We start from the raw sequence: 17,809 nt of genomic DNA, 5'->3' as shown, positions 1-17,809 counted from the left end.
ATAATACCTTTAACATCTTCAGCAAATGAAGCAATGAGTACAATGTTGATTTTTCTGCAGCAAGATTGGTAAGTGAAAATATTGGAATAGTCCAACTATGATATACAAACACATGAAGAGGCACGGAATGCTGAAACAAAAATTTAAAGCTGTGCATAAAAATGAATGCTACCACTTAAGTCATGCAGTTTTACTTTTTTTTTCTTCTGCATATATGTTAGCAGAAAATAAGCAATCCTTTTCTTCCTTACAGGTGACTCTTGTTAGCAGCAGGTCTGAGGTGCCTCTGGATGCAAAGCGGCGATTCTGTTAGAGTCATCATACGTTTTGGATCTCCCTGTTGTAAGTTGAAAACATTTGAAAAAAGAGAGCCTACATTATTTCTATGAGCCTCTGAAAATCTTGCTGCTTCAGGTTGCCTCTTTTTGAAGTGGAAAAATTGATTACTGAGCTTTATTTCTCACCCAAGTTGTAATAAATTGGGATGGACTAGATTTCAGCTGCTTCCTTTTTTTTCCTGGAAGTAGGAAACAGCATGCCAGATCTTGCATATAGGTCTACCTCATGAAGTCAGTAACTCCAAAAATATAAGTATTCAATCTAACGTCTTTAAATGACAAGGGAAATAAATGAGGAGTAGCTGCGCGATACAGGAGTACAAAATTAAGTGTAGATTTAATTTTCATTCCGGGCCCAAATATTTAATCATCACAAATGAAAAGCAATGCACTCATTTTAGTCCACTCATGTAGTTCACTCAATGCCTGGAGCACATTTGTGCCTGTCTGTGGAGGACTTGATCTCCACGCTGGGTGTTGAGGGGCTCTGCCTTCATCCACAAAGCAGCATCAGTCCGCTTGCAAGTCCTTCATTATCAGTCATTCCAGAAAGCAGAGAATTACCTTTGAGAAGACAGTAGTCATGAGCATCCATGGCTTTAGCTCACATTACTCAAGTTAATGAAAAGCCGCCTACAACTGCTTAGAATGAAGCGACTTTTAAATCTTGTGAGCGCTCTGAAATCCAGGCCTTCTCCAGCCTCCATTAAAGCCAGAGAAAGATACTTTATTGACTTGGAGGAAAGCTGGCTGGAATCAATGGCTTGAATGTATGTCTGCCCTCGCTCCTGCTTTCCTTCCTTCCAGTTTGTGTCTCCGCAGTGGCTTTCCTATCTGTATCTCCAGGCGGTGCAGGGAGATAGGCAGCTCACTAAGACGCAAACGACAAGCCAAAATAAACTAAACAAATCCTGTTCTTTCATCTAACATTTTCAAGCTTGTGAGATGTTTTAGAGGGCACCTGGGTGACTTTGAGCCAGCTGGTGCCCTTGTAGCACTCTGACTTGGCCATGTTTTCAAGGGCTTTCTGTTGGTTTTCCCTTGGTTGTGCTAAAACCTGCTTGTTGCCTTGACAAATATTTGTTTCCATTTCTGTGTAAGTAAACATCTAACATAAAATTGTTTCAGGATTCAGCATTCAGATGACTGCTGTGCTACTGTTTACCAGAGTTCAAAACCTGGGCAAATAGCAATTTGTTTGGGCTGAATAAGTAATACCTTATTTTAGAGGGCACAAATAGCCATGTAATTATTTTGAATTAAGAAATTACCATATCATTTCAGACTCATTACATGGGTGTTTATTCTCAGCAGATTATATGCAGACTGTTACAATACTAAGTAATGTAACTTTTATTTTAAGAGGAAAATAGAGTAGTGATGAAAGGAAGGATGTGCTTCTGGTGAGCTTAAAGTCCTTAAAATGGGAGTTCCACCACAAATGTGTGGAGCTCCATTTTCAAGTTGAAAAGGCTCATTATTCTTGCACAACATTCTAGTGAAGAAGCAACCAGCGATGCACTTTTTATTTGCTCTTTTTCATGTGGAATGGCAAATAACGGATGCTAAACTTCACAATCCTAATGACAAAGGGCAGAATCCCTTCAAATGGCTGAAGGGATCACTTGTGTGTGTTTCAGCTATAATTTTGATAGTTTCTAAAATAATTGTCAAATCAGAGGTGAGTTTCTGATGGCTGTCAGGTCACCTGAAAACTGCGGCAATCCTGGAAGCTCTCTGTTGTAGCTGGGCTCTTGCAGCAGAAGTGCCCTGAATTCACACAGGGGAGCCCAGGAGCGTTGGGAGCCATAAACTCAAGCAGAGACTCTGAGGACAAGGAGCTGGGTGTTGGCTCAGCTTGATGGCCTTCATTCCTACCTGGAAGCCAGGAACCTGAAAGCACTCCCAGGGCTTGATTCTTGGGCTCAAGCCCTGAGCATCACTCCCTGAACTTCTCAGATACAGCTTTAGTGCGAGCCACAAGATTTGGGAAGGATGTGCATAGTTCCATCTGTGGTTTCTGTATGAATGATGGATTTTTCAATGGGGAAGGGGTGGTGTGGAGCTGTGCAGCCCAGGCATTGTCACAGAGCTGCTCAGGAGCCTGAGAAAGCAGCAGGAGCTGCTGGCTAAAATAAAATGGTAATTCTGGACAACCTGTGCTGTCAAAACACTGGAACAGTATAAGTGAAAACATAGCCAAATTGGGTACTGATGTCTATGACTTTTGTATCCCTAGTAGAGAGTAAAGTAGTTGTAATTGCCTGAATAACACCCATAGTATCAGTAAGGATATCCACACATTTTAGCACTCTCTATTAGAGCAGTTAATTGGTTTGTTAATGCTAATTCCTTTCCATTTTCTCAGCGTCCATCATGCTTCTGTGCTAAACCGCACTGCGATGGAGCCGTGTGCTTCCACCTCCCTAGCCCTCACCTCTCAGGCAGAGGCTGAGACTAACCTCCCGCCTCACAGTTATCAAAGAGAGCTTGGCCATGGGTCAGCAACCTCTGACGGGCCTGATTCCCAGGACACGGAGTCCTCGGGCCCCCAATACCTTCCAGCTTGTGCTGCAGGACACACAGCTGGCCCGAGTTCTCCGGTTTCCCAGTTCAGCTTCCTCAAACAAATCGGGTTGCTCTTGGTTTCCTTTCATGGCTATAAATGCTTATTTAATCTTGCTAATCTTCTTAGCACCAGCTGAAAAGACTAGCACACAAAAATGTGAGAAATATTTGCTGTGAGGTAGGCATTCACCTAGTCATAAAATAATTGCTTCTAAACTGTTAGTCATTCATGGCATGATTCTAATTGCATTATACTTAAAAGATCATAATGAAACAGACTTCCAAATTTACCCTGGAGCACTTTTTCTGCAGTATTGGATTGGAAAGCTGTAATTTGAATAAATGAAATGAGTAACTGAAGACAGGCTTTCCCTCTTCCCAGTATGTCTCATTAAAAAAAAAAAAAAAAAAAAAAAAAAGAAGAAAACTGTGTTGTTTAAGTAATTAGCAAGATGTTGACAAAATGTAGGAAGCATGCAGTAGATACTTTGTATCTTGGCTGAAAACAAATTAATAAAGCAGATTTCTGTATAGGTGAGCTAAGCTTGTTTTCAGAAGGGAAAAATTCTTATCTTGGTACGATCAACTGAAGATGACAGAGGCACTGAGAGAAGAAATGTTCACGAAAGCCTGGCAATAGCCTTGCTGTTCATTTGTGAAAGGGAGAGCAATAATATTCAAAAAGCCCTTAGGTGTATTATATAGCTGTCAGTCCTTGGGTCCTAGAGTAGAGGAGGTAATGACTGCTTTTACTGCTCAGCACAAGAGAAACCAGAGATGGTGAGGGATGGCAGTGTTTTGCTGTGATATGCAATAACAAGAAATTACTAAATTCTACCTCAGACCCTGCCTTGCTTTCTCCTTCACTCCCATGAGGTCGCTCTGCTTCAGCTACTTTCCTTAGCCATAGTGGCCACTTCCTCAAAGTCATGGTTTGTTCCTGATCACATAGTCAGGGCTTTGCTGAAAGTCACGGCTTGCTTCTTATTCTGATTCAGTTTGTCTCTCTCTTTGGTCTTGTTCTTTTATAAAACTGGCTTGATTTCAGTTAATTAATTCAGGTCAGTGCCTTCCTTCCACAGATGGTTGGAAACAGGCTGTTTTCCAAAGGCTTGGAGAATGAGCATGTCCAGTGAGACTGGGCTGCTGTTAAAGAGCTGAACATTGGCCAACTCACCTATATACAAGCTAATGAGGATAACACAACTATGCATCTCAGACGAGTTTGTTAGATAAGTCATTTAGTGATAGACCACCCCTATATATATGCAGATGTTGCCCTTCTTGTTTGGAAAATTTATCTCTAAAATAAAAGTAGCTCATGCCTTTACCCCACCCTCAAACTACTACTGATATTTTCTTGCATTTCAAAAATCACTGTTTTTCACTGCTGGGAAGGAGAAGCATTCTTTCAGTGTCCTTTTCTCACCTCTGATATTTTACAGGGGTGAGAAAGTGAAGATGTGCACTTTCATAGTGACCCTTCACAATATATATCAATAGATGGCAGTAGCTGAATCTCATGGAAGATACCTGGAAAAATGTCATAGTTGTTTTTTTCTGTAAGAACAAAATGAATGCAGTCTTTCTGGATTAAAAAGAATGCAGGTTGTTCCATAAATCAGGGTCAAAGTCCTATTTCCCTTTTTTCTTCCATTGTCAAAAGTATTGATATCAAGTTCTTAAAACAGCACCAGATTTGCCGGAAGCCATAAACTGAACGGCTCCACACATTCCAAAAAGGGATCAGAAATAAGTTCAGTTCTGTGCATCTTTCATTGGAACCTCGTTGGAGACTTGTTACTCATGAAAGGGCCATGATATTCACTTACAAACAGGCTGTCAATACCTGCACTATAATTCTGAGTCAAGAAGTCCTGCATCCCAAGTGGATTTACTTGTTTATGGAATCTCCCCAAACGTTTTTCTAATGCAAATCCACACGCTAGATCACATTCTTAAAAATTCAACTTAATTTCATTAATAACATAGTATCCTGTATTTGAACACATCTGTTTTAGTATCTCCGGTTCATATGAAAGCAGAACATCAAAGCACTCTGTAATCACCATTGTTTTAATAGAGGAAGTTAAAAAAGTTAGTCTGTTTAACCAGTAACCCTAGAATTTGGGACAGTTTTCAAAGGTATTAATGTATTTAATCTAATTTTCAACTATTCCTACATAGATCAGGTAACTAACTCTTATCAAGATGAATCTGAGTTAGGAAACAGTTTTTTCACATGCTCCTCAGCATTCTACTAGACACTATGTTCTTTTCAAAAGGCACAAGCATACTTGAAGAGATGTCTTTTTGTTGTCCAGAGGGTATTAATTTACTATAGAAATCATAAAGCTAAAAAAATTTGTGGTTGGAAGTTATCCCTAATCCATTCTCTTTCAGTGAGGCTGGGTCAAGAATATGTACATCTAACACATTCCTAAATTCTGACCAAAAAAGGAAATTCTGCAGTGATGTTGCCTGGCCAGTGGAAAAAAATAACAATTGCCCAACAGTAGCGAGGGTTTTCCATAACACCAAGGCTCAGTCTTCTTCAGTGACAGTTTATTCTTCTCTCATGACTTCTGCTTATTTTTCTGTAGTAAAATTTACATTTCTTCATTATATCACTGAGAAGTTTTGATCAAATCAAAATCTGTCTTCTTTCAAAGGTTTGTGCATATGTGTTACACATTTTAAGTGAAAACTTGTTTTGAAACATCACATAGATTTTTAGATCACTTAGATTTTTCTCGTCAGAAGCAAAATGTCACTGAAATCAGCATAAACCAGTAAACTAAAGCATATGGCTGCTGATGTATCAAAAATTCTTGAAGGAAAAAAAATGTCCCTCTGGCAGAAAATTTCTGAAACACTGTATCATCTAAATTCCTGGGTCTATGGAAATATTTTGTGGTTTGTTGTAAGCACAGGTGGGTTTTTTTAAAAAAAGTGATTGATCATGATTAGTAAATTTCTTGTTTATAATTCAAAGTTTTCTTTCTTCTCCCTTTCTGCAAGTATTTAAGTGATACTACAGTAAGAAACATTCTGAACAGAATATTTTTGTGACACACGTTTCTGTTAGCAGATGGGAAATGCACTGTTTGGGAATGGGCAAACCTGTATTTTCAGATTTCTAGTTTTCAGAGGATTGTAAAATGCTGGAAGCTTACACTCAATATTATCTGGGCTCTGTGAGCCTTGTTTTAGCAAAACTGCACTGCACTCTCTGAAAGAACCAACTTTTCCATGGTATGTAAGGTACACTCTGGATAGAAATGTATTAGGGCAATTATTTTTGTGTGCTGTTATGAAAGAACTTACTTGTTGCTGTATTATTTTAAAGCTGTCATTTAATAATGTATTGGTATTACTATTTCAGGCTTTGAAAAGTGTGAAGCACTGCCAGATCCCATTGGGTTACAGCCTGCCCACACCCAGAACTAAAATACAACTCCAGATCTCTGAAGTGCCAGTTTAATGCCAGTACACGGAAGGGTACCACCAAAGGACAGAGACAAGAAGGTAAGGAAATAAACTGATGACTGGTATGATTGGTCATAACCCCAACAAAACAATGACTTTGAAATATTAAAATGCAAGAGACATTGTGTAGGTTTACTGGTAAGATCGTTAAGAAGCAACACAGATAGCATTTCTCTAGGGCACCGGTGGGAAGGAGGTTAAAGAGCACATGTTCTTGTCCACCCCAGTCTCAAGTTAAGCTAGAATGCACCTATATTGCATACATATCTACATATAATGACTTTTGCATGCCTCATTCTGGTCCTTCTTACATTTACAAGATAAAACTACTAGAATAGATGGCTACGTGTTTCTGCATGCAACCCGAATAGGTGTAATTTTAATCAGAAAGTGAATTTTACTTGTATAACTACAAGATGATGTGGTGCATTCAGTTTACATGAGGTACGTTTTGTTAATGATCAAAAAGAACCTTAAGTAAAAGTGTGAAAAATGTTATCCATAATTTTCCCCAAGCATATTTCAATTTCCTAAACTGAACGTTAGAGTAACAGTAATGTTGCTCAAAAGAAATAATTGAGCACCCACTGTTAAATGGGGCAAATAATATTACTAATTTCAGCAGCATGGAAGTCTAAATTCCTTCAAGTGTTTCCAGAGGGATGTCCTTGTGTGCCTTACTCTGCTTGCATTATGGTGCCGGCCACAGTTTGTATTCCCAGATTTTTTTAAAAAAAAAAGCTTTTAAGCGGCACATGTTTTTCTCGGTTCTTTGAAAGTCCAAAGCTCAGATATGATCATTCCTGAAATCACATTCAACATGTACTGAAGTGTAAGGGTGGAAATGAAGTGATTTAGCTGAATAATGTTCATCTTTATCTTTATAGTGCCTGCCTAGAGCAGAGTCAGAGCCTGTAAGCTGTAAGCAGAGCTCCATTCCCATTTTTCAGAGCGACATGGAGTCACTTATGGAATTTTATGCTCAAAGATCTGCTATGAAGAATTAAGCAGGATTTTTCTTTCCACAAATGTTTTATATAAGAAAATCTATCCTTATTTAATATAAAGAGAAAGAATCTCCAAGATGCTAGCAGAGAAGGTGGATTTCCAAGGATTAAAAAAAAAACAACAACAACAAACACACTTCGTAATGGCTGAGCTCTAAAGAAAATTGTCTGATCTGTTTTTCCAAGATAACTTTTTCCAGCCATAGGGTTATAGAAACCTTTTCCTACAGTAAGAAATTCTTGTCCATAGTTGACCCCTTTCTTCAAAACGTAGTCTTGTATAAAATTATTTCTTATTGCCAGGGAAAACAGGATTCCCTTTTCATCAGATGGATAATATTAATTGTACAGACTGAGACTATGGGGTGTAATACTAGATGCAAGCCTGTGTTTAAAAATAAAACCTGTCATTTCATTCCAAAATCCTTTTTATTTCACTTGTCAAGATTAAAAAAGATTGGTTCCTTAAATGAAAATGCAGGTGCATGTAGTTCAGGGGTCAGGATGTTGGTGTAGACACACAGCCACAATACTTTTACACCTTTCAAAAATGTTTGAATTTTTAGCTGTAAAAAAACAAGAAATATGCACCTGTTTGTATCTTTTCTTCAACCATAGAAAATTAAATAGAAAAAGAAAAGGGGGTAAAATCGTAATACCATGAGTTATCTTTATTTCATATCATCTATCTCAAATCGTGCTTTTCTTTTAGCTTTGGAATTACAAATGGTGGTAGCACTATAGAGCTCCTGAAAGCATCATGTAGATTTAAGCACCAGACCATCAGAATCACAGCTGCTAGCTAACAATCAAGTTTTAATATAATTTAATCTATTTTTTCCTCTTTCTAATTATTTTTCCTTCCACTAGAGTGGAGAAAAGGATGTTTAAAAAAAAAAAAAAAAAGTGCTATAAGAGTATAGAAGAAACATAGATACTACCACCAACATTTTTTTTTCTTCCCCCTAGCCTCCCCGTCTGCAGAAGATTCACAGCTTCTATTTTGTGAGGATTATTGGGATGATGAATAAGTGCTATGAAGTTTACTTCACAGTCTTCAAGTCTTCTGTCAGAGCTTTCAAAATAGTCATTTGGATTTGCAAACTTTCACAGTACTTTGGCAGCACTGCTCAGTACTTTCCTACAACACAGATACCTTTCCACAGAAGCATTAGCTATGCAAGCAGAGCTATTACGTTATGAAAAATGCCTGTAGAGTTTCTCATAGAGCAACAGGAGAACAGAAAGACCATTCTTTCACCCCTTTCTGCTGCTAGGCACCCCGGCCCCAACAGACAGCAGGTCACTGCAGGCTACTTTGCCCTCCTCTTCTTAATTCCCCGGCAAGCTGCACAAAGAAGTACCCTGCTCCATCCCCTGCATAACCAGACACAAGGCTGAACCAAGGCAGGATGCACACAACATGAAATATCCTCACGGTGTAAGAGCAAAGCATGGGATGGGCTTTGCAAGTATCTGTTTTATAGTAGCTTGATGTGGACTGTAATTCCTTATGCTGACTCACACAAGTGTTCAATAGGATAAAGATCTTAATATGATCTATTGAGTTTGTCCTGATCCACTTTTGGTGCATTATTCTACTAATGGCAACTTAGTAGGTTCCAACCAAAGAATGAAAACCGGCCATTCTTGTACTCTATTCTCTGATAAAACCCTTGAGCTAGATTCTGATGTCTCTACTGAAGTTTTGAAGTGATGGACCAGGTCCACACACACCTGCTCTGATTAGAAATCTCCTTAGAGTAAATGCAATCTGAATTAGAAATCTTATAGCTAGATACTCCAGGATCTGTGGAAGTACTGAATTTTATCCCCATCTTTATTTCTCAAGATACGGGTTGTCCATAGGGACTGTCCCCGCTCTCCGTGGGTACTTCTGCACCAGCACACCCCAGAGGGCCCCTGGATCCAGAGATCCCAGGTGCCAGTCAATTCTCCCTTAAGGTGAGATCTCCTTTCCTCTTCCTTCCCAGAGGTCCTTGGAAGGAAGGCAGCGAATCAAAGTAAGCTTCAAGCAGATGCCAGATGTGGGGAGAGGATCCTGGAGCATGCTGTGGGGGCTGTGTCAGTCAGATGTTGATTTCTCTCTTGTCTTTTCTAGAAGGCCCACTGGCTCAGAGGTGACTCCTAGCAGTGCTTTAAACAGTTTGAGCGGGACAGGTGATGTGAATATATATTATTTACTGATGTTTTCTTCCACACATTTTTATGTCCTTTCCCCAGACTGACCTGCTGTCATGCTTAGTAAAGTCAATATCCTTATTTTGCTTTGTGAAATAGTTTTGCTTTATAATTACAAATTCACAGAGGTCCTGCTAATGTGATTGTTTTAGCACCGAGGGAGTTTTACTATAGTGCTAGTTCTGTGCTGCATTACCCAGAGGCAGTTGAAGCAGCCCTAATATTAGTGTTTCAATCAAAAGAAATACGATAAAGACAGGAAGAAACCCGTTAGCTAAGAACCTTGAAAACACATTCATGCACATGCCTTCTGCTAAAGCCATGAAAATGCAGCGAATCTAAAAATATGTGGCAAATGAAAATTTTGTATTGTGATTAGTTCAAATATCAGAAGATACCTGTGGCTTTTCAGCCCTTAATTAAACCATAAGTACTATTTGTTTCCTCTTCCTATGTATGTTTTGCTTTTATCAAGGGTGGAAAGGCTAAAATGCTTCAGGATCGTGCTTTGTCTCAGAAATGGCTCCAGCCTGGCACACTCAGAATGATGGCAAGTCTGTGGTTTGCTGTGAATTAGCTTAGCACGCTTGCTGGGGCTGGAAATCATGTACTGTAACTAAAGCGATAGACTATTCAGGAGTTTAATTCTGTAAGGTTCAGGGACCCTCCTGCAAAATGCTTGCTTTTAGTGGATCTTGGAGGACTTCAAAGTACGTGAGGCTTGCATTTAGAAAAAAAAAAAAAAATAAAAGAAAAAAAAGATAGAAAAAATGCACAAATCTTAGTTGCAAACACATTGTTTCCTGTCAGCTTTTCTAAGTACCCACAGAATGTTACAGCTCGTTGTCAAAGAATAGAACTCTGTTTTCCCGCAATAAACCTTTTACATTATTTCAGGCAGGGAAAGGATGTTTTCTGCTTCAGCTTTTAAAATATGGTATGTAAGAGGAACTCCATTTCTTTTGTCAGGCTGCAAGAGTAAATACTATATATTGTATATACCTACTGTTGATGCAGAGTCCCATGATATGATTTTGTTTGATTCACCAGTATATTAGAATGTAAAAATACTTCTTTCTGAGATTAAGTTTAAAAAAATATAAAAGAAAGAAAAAAAGGAAAAAAAAAAAAGTATCCTGGAAGAGATTTTGAGGCACACACTCTGTGTTTCTTTCCCTTGTGTTTCAGGCAGGGGTACTTCCCGGAGCTGGGAATGTAGGCTCGACTCATCCCTCCAAAGCCATGCTTGGATGCTAGCCCCGGTGGAGGAGAGCTTAGCTATCTCTTCCACACAGTCCTTCACGTGAGAAGGCTTTTCTGAGTGATTTGAGAGGGTACTGAAGAAGACAGCGAAACGGGCAGCACCAGCCGAAGGGTTTGGCAGGCCAGGGAGGAGCACACAGCCCAGCTGCAACCGGCTGGGGGTCTGAAGACCAGCTTTCCTCTGGCTACAGAAAGAGCTGATTCCTCAGCTTTTATTTTTACCTCTGTTTCTCAAGAGTGGCCCACACCCTGGTTTTCAGAAACAGTGCAGTAAGTGTGCACACACTGATCCGTTGTACTTGGCAGTGGTTTATCCATCTTCAGGAAAACAAGAGCCAAACCTCAGAGTCCTTCTCAGGAGGGAATCCTGTGTGGCATGTCAGGATCCATAGTTCGGATCGCAGGTAAGAAAAACAGTGCAAAATGGGGCATAAGAATTACCTCCCAGTGGCTCCTCAAAAGTGTGATTATTCCTCGTTCCATCATCTCTCTGGCTTTATGCATACGGCACCTTCCAAGACTTATGGTTGGTTTGTTCTGTTTTGTTCATTATTTCCCCCGATCGGTTACAAACTCATGGAAAACCCAGGCTAATTTAGAGCGTAACATAATTGAGGATTTTGCTTATTCATAGCAATTTATTAAGCTGTGTAAAGATATCTCTATTTTAAGTTTTTAGATTGTATCTCTTATCTTCCTAAAGAGTAGTAAATGCAAATGGCTTATACAATGAGCTGTATCTGCTTAAACTTGCGAAAACATAAGGAGTCATGTTACAAAACAACGCAGAGCTGTTCCAGGCAACACTCTAAATTTATGGTACAATGATGCTAGATGACAATGGAATTGCAAAGGAAGTGCTTAGTACATCTAAAATTAATAACTAGCGAGTCCCTTTTCTTTTTTTTTTTCCTGGCGATGATTATAAGTATTCACGCTATGTTTGAACATAATCTGCTCAGAGCAGCAGTTTGCTAAATGTACTGGAGATTATTGAACAAAATACAAGTTGAGGTCATGTTTGGGTTTTCATTGGGCAAATAACTATCATTTTCTTCTCAATCAAAAATGAAATTGCAATGTTAGAGGAGGTACTCGGATTCAGTGCATACAAATGGGAAGTAGATATCTCTGCTCCCAGCAATTCAGAGGTATAGAGGGGAAAATAAGCACGTCACCCCATGCTTTTCTTAGTGGCGAGAACAGATGCATTATATGACTCCAGGGGCTGTTTCTTAAATATCAGAACACTACCCAAGCATCATAAAAGGTGGCAATGCTATTGAGTCTCACGTAGTCATGGACAGCCACCTTACTATAAATACACACTGGTATACGAAGGCGATAAATGGCCATCCCTTAGCAAAAGGAAGGAGGGAGGAAGATTTTCAGCCTGTCTGTATGCAGGGCTGACTCAGAGTTCCTCCCAGGGAACCAAACCTTTACACTGCACGCTTCAAATAAAAGTTTCACAACCTCTACCTTAAAATCCATTTGTTACATTCATATTATGTACCTATTTTATTTCAAGCAACAAGTCAGTTATAAAGATATATTTTTAATAATAAATCACACTTCTGGGTACACTTAACAGAACTTATGTATTGTCTATCTAGTACCCTGTGTGTAGCTCCCTGCATCAAAAGAAAAATGTACAACTTAATCAATTGTAACCTTCGCTATATACCAGGAGGGCTGTTGATCCTAAATATGAAGAAATCATCCTGACTTTATTTGTTTATTATTTCAGGCTTCGCAGTCTCATGCAAAATGCAAAAGCCATATAGTTTATTTTAGCAGCAATCATAAAATTGAATTATTTGTTTCTAGACATACTCTTTGCTAATTTGTGAGGCAGTAAATTTATTTCAGTTGGTTTGGTGTCTTTTACCACAGCTACTCGTATGCATTTACATACAAACGCAGACAAACAGCTATTAGAACTGAAAAAAGCATTCAGTGAAGTTGTTGGTGGCGTATAGTGTACCTTGACTAATTAGGCTAGCAGTTACTTTGGATAATGTGCAATTTATTCAGAGTGCAAGGGGACTATAAAAAGGGTCACTAACTGTGTTTGTGTTAAACAATTAATTTCCTTCCTCAGTTTTACCCCCTCTGATTTGGAAATGTCTCCTGCCTGTGTTACTCAGGAGATAATGGAAATGCAGTGTAAGGCATTAATGAGACCAGCCCACTTAGCTTTGAGGTTTGACTTTTTCTTCCCCCCCCCTGGCCTCCTCTTAATGGTCTCATAGTAGGTTGCTAGAGGAAAGAGAGAAAGATGCAGTGCTGCTAACTAAAGGTCAGCCGCCCTGGGCCGCATGGGCTGATGTGCCGACCAGACCTGGGGAGAAAAGGGAAGGGTGATGCTTTCTCAGTGTTAAGAGTGGCCTCACAAAAGAAATGTATTTGAAATAACAACAGTCTGAAGGAACACGTTACTGACCTCGCGTTCAGTGGTGCTGGAGGGGAAAAAAAAAAAAAAAATAGCCCAGGCCCTTGAATATTTAATGATGGCTGAACAAACTTGGAATGACCTGAGGAAGATGAGAAGTCACAGAAGTTAATGCTCCCAAAATACAGCAAAGCTCAGTAGTCCTTAAAAGCAATTAAAGAGCTTTTACCATCTGTTAAGTAATTACCTATCATCATTAGTTATTAGAAGTAGGAAATGATGTAAAGGGCACAAACAGAATATAAAAAGCACAGCCAGATTCTTGTGGGTTTCTTGAATGAGGTCATAAAAACTTGGTTTTTAATATGAAATAAAAATGACAAACATTTACAGGTGGTTTTGTAGCTGCTCCTCTTCAAAAGGAAAAGCGTTACATTTTTCCTAACAGTAAATATTTAGCTTGATTCTTGCAGTTGTTTCTAGTATGAGATACAAACTTGATTATAATAGTCATCTCCAAAAAACAACATAAGATGAAGAAGATTTAGGGTTTCCAAATTCAGTGCATTATAGCTCAGCTGAAACCAATTATGGAAAACACAATTTGAGGATCATGACTTGGAACAGATTAAACCCAAGTTACCAAAAGCCCCCAGAGCTGTATGTGCTTCTAAGCTGCATGACTCTACACACATATGCGCACATTATTACTTATATATCAATACGGGCTTCTATTTCCCTTATCTCTAATTCTAACTTCTTCCCCTCTTCTTAGTCAGAGTAGGTTCCGTACAATGTATTTCTTTCAAGGTATTAGCTGCATTTCTTTAAACTTTCCATAAGAATTTAATTCTATAGGTATGAGTTTGCACAGGGATCCTTGGGTATGTACTTTGCTGTTTTTTGGTCTTACTTGGTTCAGAGAGCAGGTGACAATCCAAGTTGATATATCTCACTGGAAGTTTACAGCACGCATTAGAATTATACAAATGCGTGAAAGCTCTCTTCCAGATCATTTTAAAAAAATGTGGTCTCAGTTGTTTTTCATCACCTGGTTCAAAAACAGTTCCAAAAAATTGTGTGGTTTTCCAGTAAGGGAGGATAATTCTCTGTCAGTCAGGAAAACGCAGCAGGATGCAGGTTATTTTTAATGTGTTTAGATTTGAAAACTGATAGTTGCACCTATTTCTTCTCAGGTTCTTTGCTGGAAAAATCCTTGGAAATACCATATTGGGCCTCCCATGAATCTAAAATTGGTTGCAGTCAGCTAAGTTCTGCTGGGGGCAGCTTGTGTGGGCTGTGTTTGCCCATGCTGCAACAGAGTGAGTGTCAAGAAAATACCTTTTCCTTGGCAAAATTGTTTGGCTGTTTGTGAAAAACCAAAAAAGTCCATAACTAGTAAAGATGAGCCGTGGCTGTGTTGAGGTACACAGACAAACGACCTGTCCTGAATGTGTAGTTTGAGACAGCAGTGTGAGGAACTACCGATATCAAAAGCAAATAATACCCAAGCGAGTGTCCTACCCTGGCTGTATAGTTGCACAAACGAAATAGAAATAAAATAAGCTGTTGAACCTTCTAGAAATCAAAGAGAAAGTCATGTCCATGCTGTCCAGGCTCACCCTGGTTTATGGCTGCAATAACAAGATAACAGTGTGAGAAATGGACAAACCTGATAATTAATAAAATGGGGAGTTAGCAGATAGCTGTGGCAGATTATCAAGCAAACCGTACGGTAAATACCAAAAAAGGGGTGTTAGGACAGCAAATCCAGGGCCACTGGGGTAAAAGCACACAGGACAAGCTGCCTAACTGGGAGAGACAAGGGGATTGAGAGGGATGAACATGGGAAGGGGAACAAGGTGATAAAGGAAGTAGAAATCAGTACTGCTCCAGGGCTCCTTTTAAGCAGCTCCATGCCAAATCAATGCAGTTGGCCCCACCATAATCCTGTCTGACTTACTTTTCTATCCAGGAGGGAGATGGCGTGTCTTCCCTGGCCTCCATGGATCCCCACAAGCTCATCCCAGCACCCACCACAGATGGGAGCAACTGAGGAACTGCCCAGCATCATCTGCCCTTCATGACCCTCTGCATGAGGCTGGTGGATCTGTGGCTGCTGACACAAAGGACTGCAATGTCTGCGTGGCAATGTATGGCCTTCTTTCTCTCTGGGGGTCTGATACAAAATCTAGTGAAGAATGTTGGAGTATTTTTTCCCCTGTGCAGATTTATATTACTTTTTTTTTTGTTTAAAGATGTGAAGTGTACTATATATAAGATGTACCACGTATTTTTTTAAAAAGCCCACAATTTTATTTTGGTTTTGGCAGCTGAAAGTCTAAACATTTAGGTAAAGAACAGAGGTGTTTGGTTTGCGTTGCCAAAATCTTACTCATAAGGTACCCTATCCCATTATTTTTTCCATCTGTTTTGTCTCTTAGACGTTATTGCAGCAGCTTAAGAGTTTAATTTATTTCTACCGCGGCATAGGAAGAGGATGTGAGAAGAGTCAGAACAGCTTAAAACCATAACCTTAACTGCTGAAATATTCTATTTATGAAAACACCTTCTGAATTTATGTTCAAAATCCTCCACCTGATTTGCTGACTGAGGAGGAAGAGAGAGCAAGGGATTTTTCTATGTCAGTTCTGCACAAGTACGGCTGTATTGAATATTTAAATACAGTATTTGCAGTCAGTGCATACTGTTATACACTTTTTTTTCCTCGTGTATGACAATTTGTGAAAGATTACAGTTACCTTTTTATTAGAGTAAAAACAAAATACCCAACAAATACTGAATTATAGTATCATGTAAGTTGATCTTATTTTCTATTTTACTCCAAAACTCTTTGTGAGTACTAACACCAGTAGCAGATTTGGGAGATATGTTACAGGCAGCATGTTGTCTGGATGATGGCAGGGGTAAAGAAACCTAGAACAAAGATGATTTGGGGAAAACCAAGCGCCTTTTAATCTGTATTCAGACACCTAACTAAGAGCTGGTCTGTGCAGTCCTTGAGTACCTGAAGGCTGCTTGCACAAGCAGCTTCATTCTGCAGCATCGCTATGTCTGTGTGGACAGCTTCATCCACTCTGCTCTCAGGCTCCCTGTGCACCTGAAACATGTCTCCAAACCATAAATAATAGTTTCTGGCTGGCGTAGAGCCTCAGTCCTGGAGGCTGATTTATGGACCTTCAGGAAGTATAAGCCAGCCCTTAAGGCCGGAGGCCCAACCTTCCATATTTTAATATCCAGATCCAGGAGGATATAGGAGTGGTGAAGCTGCAGCCCTGACTGTCTTGTGTTCGGGGGGCTCTTGCTCCTGAGAGAAGGAGGGCTGATCCCACCAGCTACCAGCTCCGCACCCTGGAAACCACCCTGATTCCCAATTTCACCTCCAAATTTTTCCAGAGCACTGCCAGCACTTTCCAGCCTTTCTGCATTTTGATTTGGCACTCTTGACTTGCAGCACAATCAAACTAGCAGGCTGCAACAAGGCTTTTATTGTCGGTTAGATTCTACTGTCTGTGCTGTTTCTCCTTCCTCCAGAGGTCAGACCACACTGCTCCTCCTCCATGCTTGACCACTATTTTCTCAGCACCTACCTATTCAGCATGAGACTTAAAAATGTAAAAATTATTTGCTTCCAAAATCTGTTCTCCGTGGACAGGCATCTGTCCTGACTTCTCAGCGGAGACAGTGCTGCTTTGCTTATATTAATGCAGATGTAATATACTATATATCGGTTAGTGTAATTGTTGGGTTAATACTGGAAAAGGAGCTACTAGTAGAAGGTTTATGGTGAAATAAGCAATTTTCAATTTTTTCAATTGAATTTCAAAAATTTCAAAATGCAAATTTAGCAGGCCTGAAAATGGAAAATGGAGTTAAGAACTGTGTGTCACGGCCATCTAGACATAGGCACGCAGCCCACATAGTTCTAATAAAGGTCACAGAGGTTTCTTGTTAATCAAGGAAAAAAAAATATCCATTAGCCTGATTGGAAGACTATTCATGAAAAATCATGTTTCCATAATGGTAAGGTGGTGCATTTGGCCTTGGGGTTTTGATTGTTTCCTTCTTTCTTTGTTGCATGATAGCAAATTTCTTGTAAAACTGTAGATTCTAGTTGAGGCTCTACAGCTAAATTTAAAGACTCATGCTCTCTTGCCTTTATATCAACAAACACTTAAGGTTTAATACAAGCATCAGTGTGAGGATTTAGAACAAGCATCCTATGAAGACCTTTCTTTTCAGGTGAGTAGCTCACTCCTGTGTGAACAAAGAGAAGTCACTCGGTCTGGCCAAATGTCCCAAATGCCAGCCCTGCCTATAATCCAGTGAGGAGGGTATCACCTCCTGTAATTCTGTACATTTAAAGTCCCTTTGTTCTGAAAAATGTGCAAAAGTAATTTTGGGCTTGTTGGGGTTTTTTTCTAGAAAAATGGTAACAGGTTACCTGAGCAGTGTTTGGGGAGAGGACTCTAACCAGGGCATCTCAATGGCATTTGAAGGTGACAAAATGACTACAGGATGTAGAT

The 17,809-nt window shown here is 39.5% G+C and overlaps 2 long non-coding RNA genes across 2 annotated transcripts; both read left to right on the top strand.

The window, feature by feature from the left end:
- Positions 1–256: 256 nt before the first annotated feature.
- On the top strand, positions 257–9,062 carry LOC121082707. The gene is made up of 3 exons (XR_005826094.1): positions 257–342; positions 6,292–6,434; positions 8,372–9,062. It is a non-coding gene; the product is annotated as an uncharacterized LOC121082707 (long non-coding RNA).
- Positions 9,063–9,261: 199 nt separating this feature from the next.
- LOC121082674 lies at positions 9,262–16,031 on the top strand. Its single transcript, XR_005826086.1, has 4 exons — positions 9,262–9,426; positions 9,525–9,583; positions 10,793–11,271; positions 15,238–16,031. It is a non-coding gene; the product is annotated as an uncharacterized LOC121082674 (long non-coding RNA).
- The last annotated feature ends 1,778 nt before the right edge of the window (positions 16,032–17,809 follow it).

Source organism: Falco naumanni, chromosome 1, assembly GCF_017639655.2.
Source record: "Falco naumanni isolate bFalNau1 chromosome 1, bFalNau1.pat, whole genome shotgun sequence".
NCBI classification, from domain to species: Eukaryota; Metazoa; Chordata; class Aves; order Falconiformes; family Falconidae; genus Falco; species Falco naumanni.
Note: the sequence above shows the minus strand (reverse complement) of the source record. Positions and strands in the feature narration are given on the sequence as shown.